The sequence below is a fragment of the Prionailurus viverrinus genome, chromosome B4, assembly GCF_022837055.1.
Source record: "Prionailurus viverrinus isolate Anna chromosome B4, UM_Priviv_1.0, whole genome shotgun sequence".
NCBI lineage: Eukaryota > Metazoa > Chordata > Mammalia > Carnivora > Felidae > Prionailurus > Prionailurus viverrinus.
Genome location: NC_062567.1, coordinates 35,906,087 through 35,927,563, shown reverse-complemented (window position 1 = coordinate 35,927,563; position 21,477 = coordinate 35,906,087). Strand labels below are relative to the sequence as shown.

General features: G+C 39.7%; 1 long non-coding RNA gene across 1 annotated transcript in view; it reads left to right on the top strand.

Annotated features, from left to right (window-relative positions):
• The first annotated feature begins 5,621 nt into the window (after positions 1 to 5,621).
• The window catches only part of LOC125170443 (uncharacterized), a 68,667-nt gene continuing 52,811 nt past the window's right edge, over positions 5,622 to 21,477 (top strand). Inside the window, exon 1 of the long non-coding RNA XR_007154031.1 lies at positions 5,622 to 5,734. This is a non-coding gene — a long non-coding RNA (uncharacterized LOC125170443). The remainder of the gene's footprint in view (positions 5,735 to 21,477) is intronic.

The following is a 21,477-nucleotide window of genomic DNA, read 5'->3' as shown; positions in this document are numbered from 1 at the left end:
ATTTTTAGGACTCCTTTTCCTACAGTTAATTTACCTTCTATTCTCCCCAACTTCTTCTTTTTTTTTTTTAATGTTTATTTATTTATTTTGGGAGTGTGTGTGAGTGTGTGTGTGTATGTGTGTGTGTGTGTGTGTGCAGGGGAGAGGCAGAGAGTGAGGGAGAGAGAGAATCCCACGGAGGTTCTGTGCTTTAAGCACAGAGCCCAACATGGAGCTCCAACTCATGAACCGTGAGATCGTGACCTGAGCTGAGATCAAGAGTTGGATGCTTAACCGACCGGCCAACCAGTGGCCCCCTCCCCAACTCCTTCTGTACTGTAGCCGTAATCCCTGCTGCACTTGGCTTAATGTTTTGATCTTGGGTTCCTAGTGTTCCAGGGCTGCAAGCCGTTATTTTTTCTTATCATATAGAAACTTAATATCTTTGCCTGACATTTTTTCAGTATTTGTGCAGTCTCCTGAATTACTCCATGCTGCAAGGCAGAAAGAGACTACAACAGAGAGAAGCAGTACAGAGTGGTCTGGCCTCTCAGGGATTGGTTTGGCTCACTCTGGGACACCCTTGAAAGCCTGATATGCGGAAGGAGAAAAAGGCCTACACTTTAATCTTGTTTTTGCTACCAAATAGCTGTGTGACCTTGCATGAGTTGACTCATCTTGCTGGTCCTCAATTTGTTTATCTGTGAAATAAAATTTGGGGGTTAGGTACATTCATTCTCGCTTTAAATTTCCATGATTCACATGTTTTGAAACAGCGAGGGGTAAAAAAGAATCCTTGACCTTTGAATTTCTCCAAGGTACCATCCTTCCTGCAGCCCAAAGAGCTGTGGCTTGTGCTCTATAAAAAGTTATTTAAAATATTGTTTGTTTGTGATTTAGCATTAATTAGCCTTACATCTAAGAGCAATACCAGATAACATTTATATATTTTCCACATGATATAGAGGTTCATTTTTATGCCAAACTAAGTAAATAGAAGCATAATCAAAGGATGTGAATAGGCCACTGTTGTGTTTAAAAAATATTTATGCACGTCGCAATCATTGCATGTATATATTATACATTATATATACACCTGTTTATATATATATAGCACACACACACTTACATATATATGTATACATATACATATACATATACATGTACATATACACATATATGTAAAGAGAGAGAGAGTGTTCTGGAAAAGTATGCCACAGATTATCAGTTCTACATGTGTTGTAATACAACATAAATGACGTTGAACATAAAAAAAAATTCTCAAATACAGACTCAAGCAACTGAAAATTTCCACTAAGAGATTGAAACACTGATTTCAGTAGTTAGATGTAGAATGAAATTTCCAAGCTCTGTTTTAACTTTGCATCATTGTACACATACAGTCAAAGAACCAGCCCCAGAACACATGGTAGTCAATGCAATTTTTTTACATACCAATTCACCATCCAGAAATACTTAGGATTATCTTTACCCACCGAGCATTTTGGATCATTGATTTTATGTTGATTTGTGACATCACTTGGATAGAGGGGGGAAAAACCAACCTACATTAAGTCTAGGTTTGAATTTGTATTTACATTAGAAAGAAAGTTAAATGAGAAGACAAGAACATTTTGTGAAAACTTAAGAAGCAGTAGTTTTCTCACTGGGGGATTAGACCCACTGCTTCCTCCTCTTGCTGTTTCCTAAAGATGAAAAGATTTGACCCTTCTAAAACTCAAAAATCAACCAAGAAATACAATGATTTTGGCAGATTTGGGAAATTTGGGACATGTTTCAAATAAACTACACTTTGAATCCTATCGTGACTATGAGTCTTTGTCAAACTAAAATCGTGTTTGTGATGCTGCTTTTGTTCCCTTTGTTTTTCACTTACTTGCTCTTTCCTTTTTCATTTGGCTGTGTTATTTATTTATTTTTTGAGAGAGAGAGAGTGGGGGAAGGACAAAGAGAGAGGGAGAATCGCAAGCAGGCTCCATGCTGTCAGTGCAGAGCCCAGCATGGGGCTTGAACTCATCAGCTGTGAGATCATGACCTGAGCCAAAGTCAGACACTTAACTGACTGAGCCACCCAGGTACTCCTCATTTGGTTACTTTGTTGGCTTTGTTCACTGGTAACACTAAGAGGAAAATGCATTACAGGGTTCAAATATGAATCTAGTTATACCTTGAATTCATGCTCCAATTCCCTTTTGATACCAAGTCCCTGGGCTCTTAAATCACATTTGAGTATGCTCAGTACCAAGGAGCCTGAAATATGCTCTACTGTTAAATGATTGATTAACATGTTTATGGAGCATTTATAATGAATGCTGTACAATTATCCCAACATACAAAAATTGCTTTTGCTGGAGTTAAACTAAATAATCCACATTATGTGTACAAAACCCCTTTGTTGAAAAATAAGGGACTTTCTCAACTAATTAAAAAGGATGTTTACAGAACTTATAGTTCACTAAAATGACCCTTTTTTAGGCAAAGTTACTTCAGATGAGAAAGTTTTCTTAAATGAATCTTTTCTTAAATTAAAAAACAAGTCATGTGCCAGTGTATAGTACTGTTATAGAATCTTATCTTAGAAGCTTTTATAGCATCCTGTCAATGTCCACTGAAACAATGAAAACCCAAAAGGTACAGTCAATAACCATGGCCAAATATCATAATTGAATTACCAAGTGAAGCATATATTGAGAAATAAAAATTTTTAAGAGTTAATTTCTTGCTCATAATCAGCACATGGGGTTTGCATGGGGTCATATAGAGACACAGGCACCTTTCCACTCATGTTCCATCTTCTCTAGGTCCTCTTGAGCCAACAAACTGAGGATGGTCTCTTGTAGGTTTCTGTTTGCCAGGCTGGGAAGAAGTACACATCCTTTTGTTCCTAGTCTGTTGGCCATAATTTAGTCTCATGATGACATCTGATTGGAAAGGAGGCAAGAACATGTGACTGTTATGTATCCAGGAAAAGGAAGAGAACATGACCATGGGTGAATGCCAGCAGAGTGGGGAAACTGAGGCACCAGCTTGCCTTGATGCAGTCTGAAGTGGATAGCTTTCTGGGAAGCTTCTGGATCTCTTTCTTTCTGCATAGAGGCTCATGCATACTAGTATGGGCCTGCAGTGAAAAATATGTGTCTGAATCGTGGCCATGCTCATTCTTTCACTCATATGTTCATTCAACAAATAGTTATGAATATCACATTTGGACTGGGAACTGTACACCTAAATAAATAATAAATAAATATTTCACAGTCCAAGACCTCAAGGAGCTCACAGTCTAGTAGATGAGCCAGGACAACTACAAAAACAATGGTCATACGCAGGGGTGTGTGGTAACTAGCCTAGGAGAGGGGCATTGTCTTATAGGATATCTGGAGGTATCTTATATGGAGAATATTGATTTATTTATGGTATTTTATGCAGGTGTCAGAGAATGGTGAGGGTCTTGCAGATGGGTTTGCAATGCGGAAAGAGAGTGGAGAGTGAGCAGAGATGGGTAGAGAGGACAGAATGATTTGATGAAGAAATCAGGGAAGCCAACCTCAGGAGGCCTTGGAAGAGTCTGGACTGTATTTCTCAGAAAATGAAGGCTACTGACAATCTTGAACACTTGAGCAGGTTGATTTTAGAGGAGAAAGGGATCTCTAGTGTACCACACTCTCCATCCTTGGCCCAGAGCTTTGCCTTGCCAATGCTGCCTGGTCACAGAAGGGGTGAGGGAACAATTGTGCATGGTGGGAGTTCTGGGAAAGCAGACCAAACCCAGATCTACCAAGGGAAGGTGGTGGTGGTGGTACCCTGGCTCATCTTGCTGTGGACACTACCTCTCCTCAGGAACCCACACTCCATTGTTAGCAAACATTCCACTGACCTCTAGTGGTCAAATGGTGCCCAAACGGTCCCACTTAGTCCTGTTCCACAAGTTTCCCCCTAGTGATATCTGTTGAGGAAGAACTTGCTTAGAATAGAGCTTCTCCTCTTCTAGAGTCATCTTTTTGGTCCTGCATGGGCTTTTCCCTTTCATTCAACTCTCTCAGCCTGGCCCAAGCTTCTGGGCTGGAGGAAACGTGACACTTCACTTGTGTCCAAGTTGGTCACAGGCAGCTGAAGCTCTTTTCACCTCATGAAGCATCTTGGTTGCGGTGAAGGATGTGCACATACTAAAAGTCAGTATCTTACAGTTACATTATACTACACTGTGAAGTGGGGTCAACTTCCTGTAATAATCACCAATGCTTGAAAAACACTGTATGTCAAATGCCATTCTAAGCACTTTAGATATAAAAATTTACTTAATCTCCACAAAATCCCCTGGAAGTAGCACTGTTTTCCTTCATTTTAAGGATGAGGGAATTGAAGGGTGGCTCAGTCGGTTAAGTGTCGGACTCTTGATTTTGGCTCAGGTCATGATCTCGCAGTTTGTCGGATCGAGCCCCACATTGGGCTCGAGCTGACAGTGAAGAGCCTGCTTGGGATGCCCTCTCTCCCTCTCTCTCTGCCCCTCTCTGGGTCTCTCTCTCTCTCAAAATAAATAAATAAACTTAAAAAAAGATGAGGAAATTGAGGCTTGGTGAGGGGGGTGGGAGGGGAGGAACTGGTTTAAGGTTACATAGCTAGGCAGGGATGGAAAAGACACCAGACTTGAACAGCATAATTGCAGAACCTGTGTTTTCAGACACCACAGGATAATGACTCCCAGCATCATTTTGGAATAGCCCTGTGACATTTCTATGGTCCCTGGGCCTTTGCTTCCTCATCTGCTATATGAAAGGATTGAACTAGAGCAAGATTTCAGACTTTCCTTAGAAGGGGAACAGACATGGACAACAGATAACAGAACATTTGCTTTAGCTAAAGCAGAAGGCCAATAACCCCCCTCATGTCTCCTTTCCTCCCTGCACCCTTTCCCACCCAAGGGGCTCTTAAACTCCTGGGAAGGATCTCAGGACTTCAAGGAACTGGAGGGCACCAAAGAATTGTTTAGCTAGTACTTATTTAGTACTTATTGTGTTTCTGGTGTTGCATTAGGTGTTTTAGAAATATTTGACACTTAATCCTCACAAAAATCTCATGACGTAGCTGTTACTATTCCCATTTGGCAGATGAGTAAACCAAAGAGACAATTAAATAACTAGTTCTAAGTCACACAGCTAGTAAGCAGCAAAACTGGGTGCAGGTCTAGGTCTGTCTGATCCCAAAGCCCATGCCTTTCACAGCAAACTTGGTGGTCTCTCTAACAATGAGACTGTGTCCTGGGGTCTGGTTTCAAGCCTATCTATCCTTGATTCATTGTGGAAGCTAAGGAGAAGGTGAAGTCCATCCTACCTGCAGGGCAATGGGGGAAGCTGAAGGTAGAGATGAGCTTACAGGAAGAACCCAAATGGGGGACTTCCCCATACCAGCTCTGGTCGCCTCAAGCAGACAGCTAGCCACCAGGGCCACTGTCAGTGGCCACTGACAGTGGCCACTGTCAATAAGAATGGAGGCCATCTCTGCCTTTACAGAATGTTTATGTCAAAGGAAACTGCTCTGATTGAAGTTCCTACTTTCAAGGCCCCTCTCTAGACTCTGGCTTCCACACTAGGAGGTAGTAGAAGCAGATGCCGTTGTCAGCAGCCCAGACACCAACCAGCTGCCTCTAGGAGGAAATGGCAAATCCTGGCTGAGCAGGGCTGTCAGATCAGCCCACATCGCCTCGCCCACTTGGTGGTTGCCTATCTCCACTTGGCAGGTAAGGAGACGTTGGTTAGAGGCCCGCTGGGAGGCCCCCTTTCTTGAAGGCATGTGTTGTTCCTCAAGCTTATGGTTGCTCTAAATCTGGGGTCTGGATAGTGATTATCAGTGGTCTTTGATGCCCTCTCCTAATTTAAGACCTGATTTCTAAGCAGTGCATCTGTATAGAAGAGAATCAAGAAGATCTGCATTCTAGCCCTAGCTCTGCACTTACTAGTTGTATGAACTTGGGTAAATCTTGTTTCCTCTTTGGCCTTACAGAGGGGAAGCTACTGACCAAGTTCGCCCAGCAAGCTAATGACACAGTCAGGACTTAAAACTAGGCTCCTATTCCCTCTTCAGTATCATGCGACTGATGGACTCACTACATTATTGGATTAATTCACTAATGCAATAAATGTTTGTTAAGCTTTCCCTCTGTGCCAGGGACTGTGCCAGGAAACAGGAATACTGTGATGAACAGAAAAACACACTCCAAACTGGAGGGAAATTCTGAAATCATCAAGTTGCTTGTTTTCCATTAAAATTGAAGAAAGGGATTTCCAAAGGGGTAGCATAGTGACTTGATCAAGGTCACAGAGAAAGTGAAGTGCTAGAAATAACCTTGATGTATGGTGAGCATAAAAAGGGACCATGTAAATTTGTTTAGTATATTTAACTGAATTTTGTGTATGAAGGGGATAAAAGAGCTGATTAAAAAAAAATGAGAAGGGTGGGTGGTGGTGGGGGGGGGAGCCTTATTTGGAGGCCCAGAAGTCATAGACTGAGAGGTCAAGACTGCCAAATGAACCCAAGCAAGTTTTTATTCCCCACTGTGGCTTTTTGTTCTCTAAGAATAGTAGGAATTTCTGTGTTCAGAGGAGTTTCCAGTATAGAGTGTTATTTCCCTAATATGAACTATGGCTGGGAGTGGAAGCAGAGAAAAATGATACCGAAACAAAGTTTAAAGAAGTTGTTCTCCTTAAGGTCCTTGCTCAAATGCTGGACGTGTGATAAAGACTGAAATGCCCTTGGGTGGTTTTCTGACTGTCTGAACTTGGCAAACCCAAGGATGCATCTGAGAATGGTGGACAATAAGCTCCTAGGAGACACACAATCTGTGCGTTAGAGCCAAGACTTTGTGCTTTGTGATCACAAGAAACATGTTGCCAGCTGATTTCTGGCGACAATCATTTCTCCCCACTTGTAACCTGAGCATTATAGTTCAAGACTGGGAGCAAGCTGGCTTTATCCGAACGGTACCAAAAGCAGTTTTGAAGCTCACCATTTTAAATTAATCTATTGTAAATCAAAACATCACACCTTAATTTATCTTTTCAGTAAATGTTGATTTTAATTGTTTTTTTAAATTATTGTTTTATGTTTATTTTTGAGAGATAGAGACAGAGAGAGAGAGAGAGAGAGAGAGCGCACGAGCAGGGGACGGGTAGAGAGAGACACACAGAATACGAAGCAGGGTCCAGGCTCTGAACTGTCAGCACAAAGCCCGATGCGGGGCTTGAACTCACAGACCATGAGATCATGACCTAAGATGAAGTTGGAAGCTTAATCATCTGAGCCACCCAGGCACCCCTGATTTTAATTGTTTTACACCAAATTATTTTTAGTGTCTGAATTATTGGATATGACTGTAGTTGAAAGAAAATGATGTAGTGGAGATAAATCCAGATAAATCCAGAAAGAGGCAGAATAAAAGTTAAATTCACTCTGTATGGGCTATCTACATAGCTATCGCTTTCATCATTTACTTGCTTAAAAAAATGATCAAGAAAGGACCCTCATCTTTGAAGAGTTCACAGTCTAATGGAGGAAATAAATGCGTGAATAGTTCAGTATGAAGTGATATATGCTCTCAGAGAAGCATACTCAAAGAATGATGATTAAAGCCATATTTTTTAGAAAAGATGAAGTACCTTCATTGCCCTGTATCATTAGCCCTTACAAAAAAGAATGCATTTTATGCCAATTTGTATGGCAGCCATATGAAAGCACAAAGTAATTATGTCCATTAGAGCAAGAATTCAGTGCTCCCGATGCGCTAACCACAACCCCACTCACTCTCCAACAGACTGTCCAGCTGCAATCCAGAGGGCCAGTGTTCCTTCATGGTTTGGCTCTCTCCTGAGAGTGATGGGCCTTGGCCCAAGGAACTATGGGCTGAGATTTCTTGACCAAGACCCTGCAATGTTGCCCAGTGTTGTACTCTCACCAGTATTTGCCCAAGGTCATGTATGGAGCTCATTTCTCCCTTGAGCACTAACCTCAGAGAAGTGATAATGGTGTCTTGAAGGGCAAGAGTGCCTGAAGAACAAACAGGACTGGGAAGTGAGGAAATTGGGGGTACGGAAGGAAACAAGGTGAAGAAAAGGGGGAGTCAAGCCAAGGAATGTGATTTTATAGTTTCTGGGTCTAGTCATGTCCTACCTGGTTGAGGCCCAGACCTCATTTGGCTTAGTGATGATCCACCATGATGAAGGAGTATGCCTTGGTCCTGAGCACTCATGGTTGAGCTGGACCACAGATGCGGTCTCAGGCTGAATCCATCTGTGGAGGTCGGCCCCAGGGTGACCTTGGCCTCTTCCAAAAACCTGTTCAGTCAGACTAGGCTAAAGGATGGGGGGAATGGCAGGAGGCCAGATGGCAAGCCAAAGGGGCTAAAGCCAGGGTGGATGCTGTGGCTGATGGGTTCAGGGCCCCTGGCTGGACTTCTGTCCCTGTCCCCGCCAAACTCTCTTGCTTGTGGCTGGCAGGAGGAACCGCATGGCTGTGGGGAATTAGTAATGAGATATGGAGTCATTCACCTCCAGGTCACTAGTTCAAAACCAGGTCAACACTGAGTCAAAGTTCCCAACAAGGGGGGACATGGTAAGTGGCTTGAAGGCAGATATTTGCCCTCCCCAAAGACAGCTCAGGCAGGTCACCCTGGGCCACAGGGCAAGAAGCTCTGTCCCTAGTGACATGTCATGCAGGCCAGAGAGGCCTCCGTGTGGGGCTTGTCCTTCTGGCTCCATTCTCTCTAAGACCCAGATTCTCTGCCTCCAGGTCAGGTCACACTCGTATATGCTCCCATAGGGCTTTGCATGTCAAGAGAATCCAGGTAGCCAGCACTCAGATCATCTGGCGACAGCTCTGCTTCCTTAGAAATCTTTGACTGTCTGAGGTCAGAGACCACATAGATTATATGTGGTAATCCCAATTTTACTGTTATTTTGCCTTATCATTTAAACTAAATTAATTATTTGTTTATTTGTGTCTTGCCTGAACCTTACCACTATTATCACGTAAGCTTTTTGAAAGCAGAGGCCCTATCTATGCCCGGCACTTATTAAGTGCTTAAGAATTATTCGTTGAATGGATGAATACATAAAAGAAGGAATTAATCTCTGATGCTTCACACAGCATCTGGCAGAGAGGATATGCTCAAAGGTAATTTGCTAAATAAACGAATGAATAAATTCATGGATCACAGAATGAGTTTTCAGAAACATTAGCTTCCAGCATACTAATGGTACTATGTCTTCCTCAATACCAAACTAAAATTTCCAAATCAAAAGCACAGTGCTTGGTTCATAGCAGATGCTTAGGAAATGTTTCTTGAGTGAATGAATGATAAATGGATAGATGGAAGGATGGATGGATGGATGGACAAGAGGATCAAACAAGTAAGGCTAGCATACATGAATGAAGCAAAACCCAAAAGATTTATGAAAGTTAATTTTTCCTTTTTAGTCAAAATGCTGGCCTTTTGGTTTCCCTCTTTCCATAACTCTAGATTTGGAATGTTCTCATGTGTTCAGGCTCAACCTAATTAAGTTTTTTCCATCATTTATTCATTCATTTGTTTTTACAATATTCTCTGTATGCCAGGCATATACAAAGATGAGTAAGACACAATATAAGCAGTGGAGTCAGACAAGTCTTGTAACTTTCTTTGCCTGCCATTTGCCTAAAATATCTTTTCTTCATCATATAACTTCTAGCTTACTCATCCATATGTTCACTGGGGCCTTGCTCCATGCCAGTCCTACACAATGGAGTTATAACAATGAGTAAGATAGTCTGGTTGTGTTTTGTGTGATTATCTCTATGTCCTGCAGCTGTACTGTTTTTCCTATGTTATAAGTGACTACTCATTCAGACACAGAAGTGGGAATTAGTCATAAATCAGAACTAAGTTCTAATAAAAATTACAAGCAGGAGCTATATTGAGCATATTCACTGTGTATCATGACTAACCTAGCACCACTATGTACAGATTTTCAATGATTAAGACTGCTTATAACACATAAAAGCATTATAATTTCCAGTTATATTTCTCCATGCAAGAATTGAGTAGTCTCATAATTCAAGAAAATTGCTGTAACATTTAGGAGTGTCTGCAATACGGCATATACCATGCTATGTGTTGAGAATGATGGATAAAATCTTACTCTGGCTCTCTAAAACATCTAAATGTAGTTAAAGATGTAAAAACATCTCGGTCAATATAATAAGGATTATAAACGAGATACGTTCGAATGCAGTGGGAGCAGAGGAGAGGACTTGACTCATTATGTTTTGGGAAATTGGAGTGGGTGTTACAGAGGAGCCAATATTTGAGGTTTGCTTTGGCTAAGGAATAGAAGTTTGTGAAATGAGCAGCTCCTGGGTGGCTTGGTCAGTTAAGGGTCCGACTTCAGCTCAGGTCATGACAACATGGTTCATGGGGTCGAGCCCTGCATCGGGTTCTGCACTGACAGCTCGGAGCCTGAAGCCTGCTTCGGATTCTGTGTCTCCCTCTTTCTCTCTCTGCTCCTCCCCCACTTGTGTGGTATCTGTCTCCATCAAAAATAAATAAATAAACATGAAAAGAAAAAGAAGTTTATGAAATGAGAAAAGGGTCCTTCAGGAGAAGGGTACAGCATAGCCTAAAAGTCTGATGGCTGTAGTGTGAAAGTTTGGAGAACCATATGTAACCATGAATTGTCTGTGTGGCTAGAATGTAGGGCATTCTCTTCAGAAGAGAATGGAACTGGAAAAGCATTTATGAGCCAGACTAAAGGTCTCCTAAAAGTTATACTACAGAGCTTGATGTTTAATGTCTAGGTAATAGGGAGTAATCAAATTAGTGCTCTTGACTATTAAATCTTGGGTCAGGGCTTCACCACTTCCAACAACATGACAAATTAGATGACCTGAAAACTCTCCTACTCCAAAATTTCTAGAAATGCTAAACAATGTATTTTAGAAAACATTTTTCCTACTACCCCAAGCTGAGCTCACAAGAGAATAAGGAGGATTCCCCCAAGGGGAAAACAAGTAAGAATTGGGAATGAGTACAGCCAGGAGGTGAACAGATGTGAGACAACCCTGGCCATCGAGGCAGGCAGGTATAGAGAGGACTGGGTTTTTAGGCTTTTAGGATTTTACAGTCTAAAATTTAGATTGGGTTTTTTAGATGCACAGATATATTGCATATGAGACCTTGGGTTGATGCCAGGTAGAGAGTTAAAAGGACTTCTGGTAATGTTAAGAAAAGGTTTATAAGAAAACATTCTGCTCACATACAAAGGGAGATGCCACACAAGCTTGTCTGTTGAGCCTGGGCTAGGAGTAGAAGGAAAAGAAGTGTCCCTTATGATCTCACCCCCCACTTGCTCACCTCCATGTGGATCAGGGCTTTGCATTTTCATTATTTGACTGGTCCAGGAGTCCTCAGGTCAATGAAGTAATACTTCTCATCTTGGGTGGATGATACTGCTGGGACTCCATAGTACACAAAATGGCTCTTGCAGGATACAAACTCAGTGTAGGTCATTCAGAATTCTCATGGCCAATGTAGCAAATTCTCAGCTCTGAAGTTATAGTCACGATTGGCAAACATCAGCAGACACACGAACAATAGGTGTAGAACTCTAAGATCATCGTTCAGAAAATAGAGCTGTTGGTGAAAAACTGTAAATTAATGTGTTTTAAAAATAATTAAAGATGAGTGAAGGGAAAAAATGGAAAAAATTAAAAATCATAAGACACTATGCAAAAAACCCAGACTTATTTGAAAAAGCAAATAGAACTTAAAAAAACAAAAGTGTAGTAGTTGACATGGATTAGACATAGCAAAAGCAAGAGTTTAAGAACTGACAGCTTTCAGAAAACTGCCTCAAACATAACAGAGACATAAAGAGATAGAAAATGTAAAAACAAGATTAAGAGACATGGAGGATAGAATGAAAGTAAATGTATGACTAATAGGAATTTCAGGAGAATATTAAGAAAATGAGAAAATAACCAAGGAGAAACAGTCTATGAATTTTCTAGAACCTATGAAAGAAATGAATCTTCAGAGGCAGGAAATGAGTTCTAAGAAAGATAAAATGAAATCTGTAGCAAGTAACATCATAGAAAAAATTTTAAAAAACAAAATATAGGGCCCCTATCTGGCTTAGTAAGTAAAGCATGCAACTCTTGATCTCAGGGCCATGAGTTCGAGCTCCATGTTGGGTGTAGAGATTACTTAAAAATGACATATTTAAGGGTGCCTAGGTGCCTCAGTCAGTTAAGCATCTGACTCTTGATTTCAGCTCAGGTCATGATCTCCTAGTTGTAGAATCGAGCCCCACATCAGGCTCTTTGCCGGGTGTGGACCCTGTTTGGGATTCTCTCTCTCTGCCCCTCCACTTCTTGTGGTCTCTCTCTTTCTCTCTTAAAGTGAAAAAAAAATATATATGTGTTTATATATTATAAATTATATATAATATAATATATATTTATAATATATATTATATAATATATTTATATATTATAAATTATATATAATATATAAATACATGTATTATATGAATATATATATTTTAATGTTTATTTTTGAGAGAGAGAGAGCAAGTGGCAGGGGGGCAGAGAAGGGGAAACAGAGGATCTGAAGCAGGTGCTGCACTGACAGTAGAGACCCTCACGTGGGGCTTGAACTCATGAACAGCGAGATCATGACCTGAGCCAAAGTTGGATGCTTAACTGACTGAGCCACCCAGGTGCCCCCCAACAATTTAAAAAAAAATAAACTTTTTAAAAAAACAACCAAAAATAAATTAGTTTTTAACAGCATCCAGAGAGAAATCTGGACTTCTCACAAAGGAATGATAAGGAGACATCATGATGATTGACTTCTCAAAAGCAGCAATGAAAGCCAGAAGTCAGTGAAATAACATTTTTGAAGTGTTGAGAGAAAAAAACTGTTAGCCTTCATTTTTACCTCCTTCAGCTATCATTTAAGAACAAAAGAAAATAAAGATATTTTTAGGCAATAACCAGGAGAATTTACTAATTAAAGATCCTTGTGGAGAGTATTTCTAGAGTATGCACTTTAGGAAAGAAGAAATTGAACCTAGAGGTAAAAATTCAGAGGCAAGAAACAATGGTAAGTAAAGAGGTTGGTAAGCATCTCAGCAAAGCCAAAAGTGCATTCATTGTTCAAAAACAGCAACAATAATAATTAATAATAAGGATAATAATGAAATTTAGATGTATAGAAGTCAGGTGGAAATACCTAAAATGCTGGATGGTGGTAACATGTAAGTTTAAGAACAACTGTTCTTAATTCCTTACCTCATTTTGGAAGAGGTAGTAATATTAAGTTTAGACTTTCGGGCTAATATGCTTGACCAAAGTTTAAGGTTCACCATAAAAAGGGCATAAATAGAACGTGTAATTTCAAAATTAATGGAGGAAAAGGGAGAAATACAAAAAACTTGACCCAAAAGAAGACAGGAAAAGAGCAGGAAAAGGGTTGCATAAAAGCAAAGTAAGAGATAGTACAGAAAGAAATAGTGAAAATAAATCCAAATCGCTTATGAAACACAACACATTTAGGTGCATTAGACTCACTGGTTAAAAGATAATTGTTAGGTTTGATGTAAAAAAAAAAAAAAAGATGAAAAAGAGAACTTGCTACTTCTGTTTTCCAAATATATACCTTCACTGGAAGGATTCAAAGGTGGAAAGATAGAGGATAACAGGAGGTATATCAGGCAGGGACTAATGAAGACAAAACTGTACCTATTATAACTGCTGCACAGTAAAAGTCTCTAAGGCAAAAAAAAAAAAAAAAAAAGAAAAGAAAATCATTATATAATGACAGAAAGGAACAATTCATCAGAAGATATAACAAATACAAATTTGTGTTTATTATAGACTCTCAAAATGTATAAAAACAAAAGTCAACTGAAGTATAAGGAGGAGCTGAAAAATCTTTATAGGATATTAAAATTTTTTTTTCCTTTATAGGCTCATTTATAGGATCTTTTATTTTTTTCAATTTGTTTTATTTTTTTTCATGTTTTTATTTATTTTGGAGAAACAGAGCATGAGTGGGGGAGGGTCAGAGAGAGAGGGAGACAGAATCTGAAGGAGGCTCCAGGCACTGAGCTGTCAGCACAGAGCCCGACGTGGGGCTTGAGCCCATGAACCATGAGATCATGACCTGAGTCGGAGTCGGATGCTCAACTGAGTGAGCCACCCAGGCGCCCCTCTTTTATAGGATATTTTAAAATACCCTTTTCTGGTAATTGATTGTTAAAGCGACATAAAAATTGATTTTAATTTATAAGATTTGAATGACACCGTGAACAAGATTGATCTAACATATCTAGAATCTCGCACCCAACAACTGAAGAACATATACATTTTCAAACACCCAAGCAATGTTTGCAGAAATTAAGAAGGTTCTAAGCCATAAAGCAAGTCTCAACAGAAGGCCAAAGAATAAATATCATATAACCTACTTTTTCTGACTAAAATCAAAGTAAGTTCTAGAGCACCTGGCTGGCTCAGTCAGTAGAGCATGTGTCTGTTGATCTAGGGGCTGTGAGTTCAAGCCCCATGTTGGGTGTAAAGATTACTTCAAAAAGAAATTTTTAAAAAGAAAAAAACACAAAAAAAACAAAGTAAGTTCTAAATGAACAGCAATAAGGTAACTAAAGCCACAACAACCAATGCTCAACATTTAAAGCATTTCTAGGGGTGCCTGGGTGGCTCAGCTGGTGAAGCGTCCAACTTTGGCTCAGGCCATCATCTCACAATTTGTGGGCTTGATCCACACTTCAGGCTCTGTGCTTACAGCTCGGAGCCTGAAGCCTGCTTCAGATTCTGTGTCTCCCCCTTTCTCTGCCCCTCCCATGCTCATGCTCTGTCTCTCTCTGTATCTCAATAATAAATAAGCATTAAAAATTTTAAAAAGTAAAGCATTTCTACATGATCTACAGATCAAGGACAAATTGTAATAGAGATGAACAAGTACTTAGAACAAAATTTGAAATTCTACTTAATAAAACTTGAGGGATATAGTTAAGAAGTACCGAGAGCAGTGGACACTTCTGATCCCTCAGGAGACATTTGTTAACGTCAGGAGACATTTTTGTTCGTCACAAGTGGGGGCAGATACTACTAGCATTGAGTGGGTTGAGGCCAGACATGCTGCTACCCTACCATGCAAAGGCCAGCCACCCACAGTAAAGAATTATCTGGCCCCAAATATCAATAGGGCCAATGTTGAGAAGTTATGGTCTTAAAGCTTAATCAGGAAGAAAAGAATAATAACTGTGTGGGCAAAGTGAGGATCGATTAGAAAACAGAGCCAGATGGCAGAGAAAGTAGGTTATTATCATAGTTAAGGTGGACAATAATGGGGACTTAACCCGAGGCAGTGGCAACAGGAAGGACCAGAGAAAGAATTTTTAGGGTGAATCAACAGGACCTAGAGATGGGTAAAGGAGAGGCGTGAAGAAATGAGATGGCTCAGTAGGGACATTCCAGGGTAGACACAAACTGCAAAACTTCACAAATTTCTTAGTCAACTGTGATAGTCTCGTGGGGCCAGTATTGATTGGACATCCACAAACGTCCAGCCCAGGGAACAGGATCAAAGATTTGTGGCTGAGTGCCATGGGTCCCCAATGAGGAAATGAGGTCGAGGACACGCCCTTGGAGGTGGGAAGCTGGTGGACACCGGCTCCCAGAGAAAGGAGACAGCGGGGAGACCATGTGCTTTCTGAATTATCAGATATAAGAGCACCTGAGGCAGGAGTGTGAGTGGTGAAATTCACTAGCTCCCAAGACCTCGTCTTGTTCACGTGGACATGATGCAAGCCACTGAAGAAGTTTCCAATTCCACCATGGTAGAGAGAAAGAAAGAGTCCTGCCCACACATACCACAGCTCAGAGTTTCAAAGACCACATTTAAGGTGCACTTCAAACAGCCGTTGTGCAGTCAGAGCACGCCCCAGACTGGAGTCAGTGTAAACAGAGTTATATTTACTAGCAGGAGGCCTAAAATAGAAATCTTATATGCAGCAAGCTCTTCTTCATTAACACTCTGTTTAAAAAAATTTTTTTTTGATGTTTATTTATTCCAGAGAGACAAAGTAGGAGCAGGGGAGGGGCAGAGAGAGAGGGTGGGGGAAAGAGACAGAATCTGAAGCAGGCTCCAGGCTCCCAGCTGCCAGCACAGAGCCTGACGCGGGTCTCAAACTCACAAACTGCAAAATCATGACCTGAGCCAAAATCAAATGCTCAAATGACTGACCCACCCAGGTGCCCCAACACTGTCTCTTTAATACCTAAGTGGATACCCGGGCAAGACCTGGTGTCCGTTGTTAATACCAGAAAGTGGCTGATGGGCAATTATTTCTCATATTTTATGGGGAAATTTGAATGGCACCAGCCATAGTCTGGCAACAGCATTTGGAGCACATGCTCAGAGATTTTTCTCTTTGGACCTAGCTGGTTTCCATGGGTTGATGTTTGGTATCTGAAGAGCCTCAAACAGGTGGCTGAGGGAACTTGTAGGTTCATTGTTCAAAAGAATGTTTAAGATAGTCATGAAATTAACTTCTCTGAGCCTCTTTCAGGGTCCAATGATGTTTCTGACCTAATGAGGTTTTGGGTTTTGGGTTTTTTTTTTCCATCTAGATAAAAGACAGTCTACTGGTCAAAGTAGTTGGTAATTTTTATTTGTTTGTTTCCCACCAGACTGTCTCTCTGACATACACGCAGACCTAGACTCAGTCTGTCAGTGTGTGGGAGGGATAGACACACAGACATAGAGTAGCAGACACAAAGAAAGGCAAAGAGACAAGGGACTCATCTGTTTGTGTTGCCTCCTCTGTTCAGTTGTCTGTCCTGTTGAACTGTCTGTCTCTTTGAACCTTAGAATAAATAGAACTTCCTAAGTAAATGGTGGTGGTGGTGAGGAGGTGGGAGTGCAGAGAGAAAGATCAGCACACGTAGAGGGAGAGAAGCTGATGAAGGGGGATGGATAGCAGGAAGGTGAGCGTGTGTGGCTATTATTTTCTGCTCTTAGCCAGCAGAAAGACATGGTCAAGTCCCTGAGGATGAACCCACCTGGATGTCTGGGGCTATACTTATTTGGGGTCTAGGGTTTTAAGGGAGGAGCTGAAAGAAAAGATGTAGCAGCTTCAGCCCTAATTGGAGTGGAAGTGGGGGTCTGGGAGGAGCAGGAAAGCCAGGGGACCCAGGATGTCTTGCATCATGTCATTGACTGCCTGGCACTGGGCTATCTCCTTCCTCTAGTAAGGGTCAGGAAAGGACACTGTGGAACTTGTACAGACTGGTTGACATTTTTGTGGGATGAAGTGATTGTTGGATTTCAACATCAAGATTTAGCCTATTTGAAAGCTTCTTTGCCTACAAAAGTGAATTTATTCAGCCCATTTCCAGGAAAAATGAAAATGTTACAACGAAATTTTTTCTGTTATGCTGTGAAAGAATCCTAACACTAATACCTCTCTGCACATCATAATACCTTATGTTTCTTTATTTTCACAGCTGCAATCTCATTTGGTTCCATAAAGAAGTATGATCTATTACTCTATCACTTTTAATCCTTAGGACATGGGTATGCTTCCTCCTTTCTGATAATAAGAATTGTATGATTGATCATCTCTTATTTTTTGCTTTGGCTACCGGGAGGCTCAGAACTAAATTTGTAGCTTGAATATAACTAATTTTACTTTTGATTCTGGTTTTGATTTTTTGCTTGTATCCTTATTTTCCCTCGGTCTATTTTTTTCATTTCTGATTGTGTTTGCCATTTTATTCTCCTTTGAATTTTGGTTAGAAGTTCACTACATTCATGCAACAAATATTTATTATCCCTTACATTTCCTGTTCCTCTTCCCTGTTTTTATTTATCTCCACAGCACTTAACGTCTTCCCATGCACCACGTACTTTACTTCTCTATCACTTGTTATATATCTCCTCTAACTTCCTAACACTGTCAATAGAAATTAAGCTCTATGAGGGTAGGGGCTTTGTCTCTTCTGTTTTGTACTGTATTTTCAGAGTCTAGAGCAGTGCCTGGCATGTTGAAGGCCCTCAATGAATACCTACTGAGTGAAAGAATTGTTTTACTACATGCCAAGTTCTGTGCTAGGAGATCGGAATCAGAATTGTCTTAATGGTATATGACCTGTGCAGGCTCACAGGACCCCACAATTAGACAGCTTCCCTACTTGGTTTAGTGCTCTGTTGTCACCATCTTGAAATTCTTAATACATTTTGAACAGGGAGCCCCACATTTTCATTTTACACTGGGCTCTGTGAATTCTGTGATCAGTCATGATGGAAATGTACCAATGTCATTACCTGCATAGGTCATGATCTACTGGAGGAAGGAATTATAAAAAGCATATATATATACATAATCAAAAATGTTTATTTATAAAATTTATTTATTTACCTTGAGAGAAAGAGAGAAGAGCATGTGAGTGTGTGCATGGGGGAGGGGCAGAGAGAGAGGGACAGAGAATCTCAGGCAGGCTCCACTCTGTCAGCACAGAGCCCAATGAGGGGCTTGAACTCACGAGCCGCCAGATCATGACCCAAACCAAAATCAAGAGTTGGACATTCAGCTGACTGAGCCACCCAGGCACACCTGAAGAATTCTTCTGTAGTTTTATAATCCTCTCTCTAATATTTTATAATCGTTTTACTCACTCCTAAGCAAGTTTTGGTGTCTTACCTTTATCAAGTCTTTCTAAATTATTTGACTTAGTTTTCATATAAATGAATACTTTTTTGTTTTCACATTTCATTGGCTTGTGTAATATCAATTACATAAATATCAATATTGGCTTGTGTAATATTCAATTACATAAATTACAATAGCATGTACAACTAGCATGAGTCAATTTGGGAACAAATACAAATGACAATAAAAAAAAACTAAACAAAAGAGAAGTAGAAGTATCCAACCATATTGAAGAGTGACCTACCAGCTTCCAGCATTCAGTGCATTGTGGGCATCAATCAGGATGCTTCCCAGAGAGCTGGAAAGAGTTGGTGAATCTGGGAATTTGGTTAAGTGGAGGTTGGTTAAGAGAGTTTCTACTGTCATTAATGCTATGACAACATATGATAAGGAGATTCAATTAGGTGACAGAGATCACAGAAGTCTTCCCTGAGGACTTTATGACTGGGAAGAACTCTTAAGAAATAAAAATAGAGTAGGAGTTGCTTTGATGAAGCGAGAGGAGTATTCCAGGCTGTAGGAACAACATGTATAAAGACCCTGTGAAGGGTAGGGACAAGGCATACTTAGAGACCCGAAAGAAGGCTGGTGTAGCTGGAACCTATAGATTGAGGAGAACAGGGCATATAATGAGCTACAGCTATAGGAGAAAAGGTATGGACTAAAGGTAAAAAGAAATTACAATGATCTTTCTATGAGAGAAATACGATTTCTTTCTATGAGGAAAAAAGATTAAACCACCTAAGGTGAGAATACAGAATGAGAAATTTCTTATGAAGTCCAATATTTAATTGCTGGATAAAAAATAAAGAGCCCATAGGAGAGAAAGAAAAAAAGCTGCCAAAGAAGTTGGAAGAGAGCTAAGAGGTTTTGGGTGGTGAGAATCATGGAAAGAGAGTAATCTTAGAAGGAAAGAGGTCAAATGCGCCAGAGAGTTTAAGTAAAATAAGGACTGTAACAACAACAAACAAAAAAACAAACAAAAGTCCAGGACCAGATGGCTTCATTGGTGAATTGTATTAAATATTTAAAGAAGAATTAATACCAATCCTTCTCAAACTCTTCCCAAAATAGAAGAGGAGGGAATGCTTCCAAACTCATCTTATGAGGCCAGTATAACTCTGATACCAAAACAAGACAAAGACACTAAAAAAAAAAAAAAAGAAAGAAATTATAGGCTAATATACCTGATGAACATAGGTGCAAAAATCTTTAGTGAAATATTAGCAAACAGAATTCAACAATACATAAAAAGGATTGTATACCATGATCATGTGCTATTTATTCCCAGGATGTGAGGATAGTTCAACACCTGCAAATCAAGAAGCATGATACACCACATTAACAAAAGAAGGATACAAATCTTATGATCATTATAATAGATGGAGAAAAAGCATTTGACAAAATTCAACATTCATTTGCTATAAAATCTCTCAACAAACTGGGTATAAAGGAAATGTACCGCAATGTAATAAAAGCCATATATGACAAACTCACAGCCAATATCACACTCAATAGTGAAAAGCTAAGAGCTCTTTCTCTAGGATCAGGAACAAGACAAGGATGCCCACTCTTCCCACTTTTATTCATTATAGTATTGGGAGTCTTATTCAGAACAATTTGGCAAGAATAAGAAATAGAAGCCATCCAAATCAGAAAAGAAAAAGTAAAATTGTCACTATTTGTAGAAGGCATGATATTATATATAGAAAAGTCTAATGACTCCACCAAAAAACTGTTAGAATTAATAAACAAATTGAGTAAAGTTTCAGGATACAAAATCAATATATCAAAATCTGTTGCATTTCTATACACTGATAACAAACAATTAGGAATAGAAATTAAGAAAATCCCATTATAATTGCATCAAAAAGAATATAATGCCTAGGAATAAATTTAATCAAGGAGGTGGAAGATCTGTACACTAAAAATTATAAAACATTGATAAAAGAAATTAAAGAAGACACAAATAAATGTAAGGATGTACTGTGCTTATGGATTGAAATAATTAATATTGTTAACACGTCCATACTACCCAAAGCAATCTATAGATTCAAGCAATCCTTATCAAAATTTCAACAAAATTTTCCACAGAAATAGAACATTTTTCACAGAAATAAACTTTCACATTTGTTTGGAACCACAAAGGACGCTGAATAGACAAAATAATCTTGAGAAAGAAGAACAAAGCTGGAGGCATCACACTTCCTGATTTCAAACAATATTACAAAACCTATAGTAATCAAAGCAGTGTGATATTAGCATAAAAACAGACACATAGATCAGTGGAATACAATAATAAGCCCAGAAACAAACATATATGCTCAATTAATTTATGACAAAGGAGTCAAGAATATACAATGGAGAAAGGACAGTCTTGTCCATAAATGGTGGTGGGAAAACTGGACAGCCACATGCAAAAGAATGAAACTAGTCTATTATCTTAAAGCATATACAAAAACTAACTCAAAATGGATCAAAAACTTGAATGTGAAACCTGAAAACATGAAACTTCTAGAAAAAAAACATAGGCAGTAAGCTCCTTGACATAAGTCTTAGTGATAATTTTTTGAATTTGACACCAAAAGCAAAATAAACAAGAGGGACTACATCAAACTAAAGAGCTCTGCACAGCAGGAAGCCATCAACAAAATGAGAAGGAAATCCTAAATGGGAGAAATTATTTGCAAATCATATATCTGATAAAGGGTTAATATTC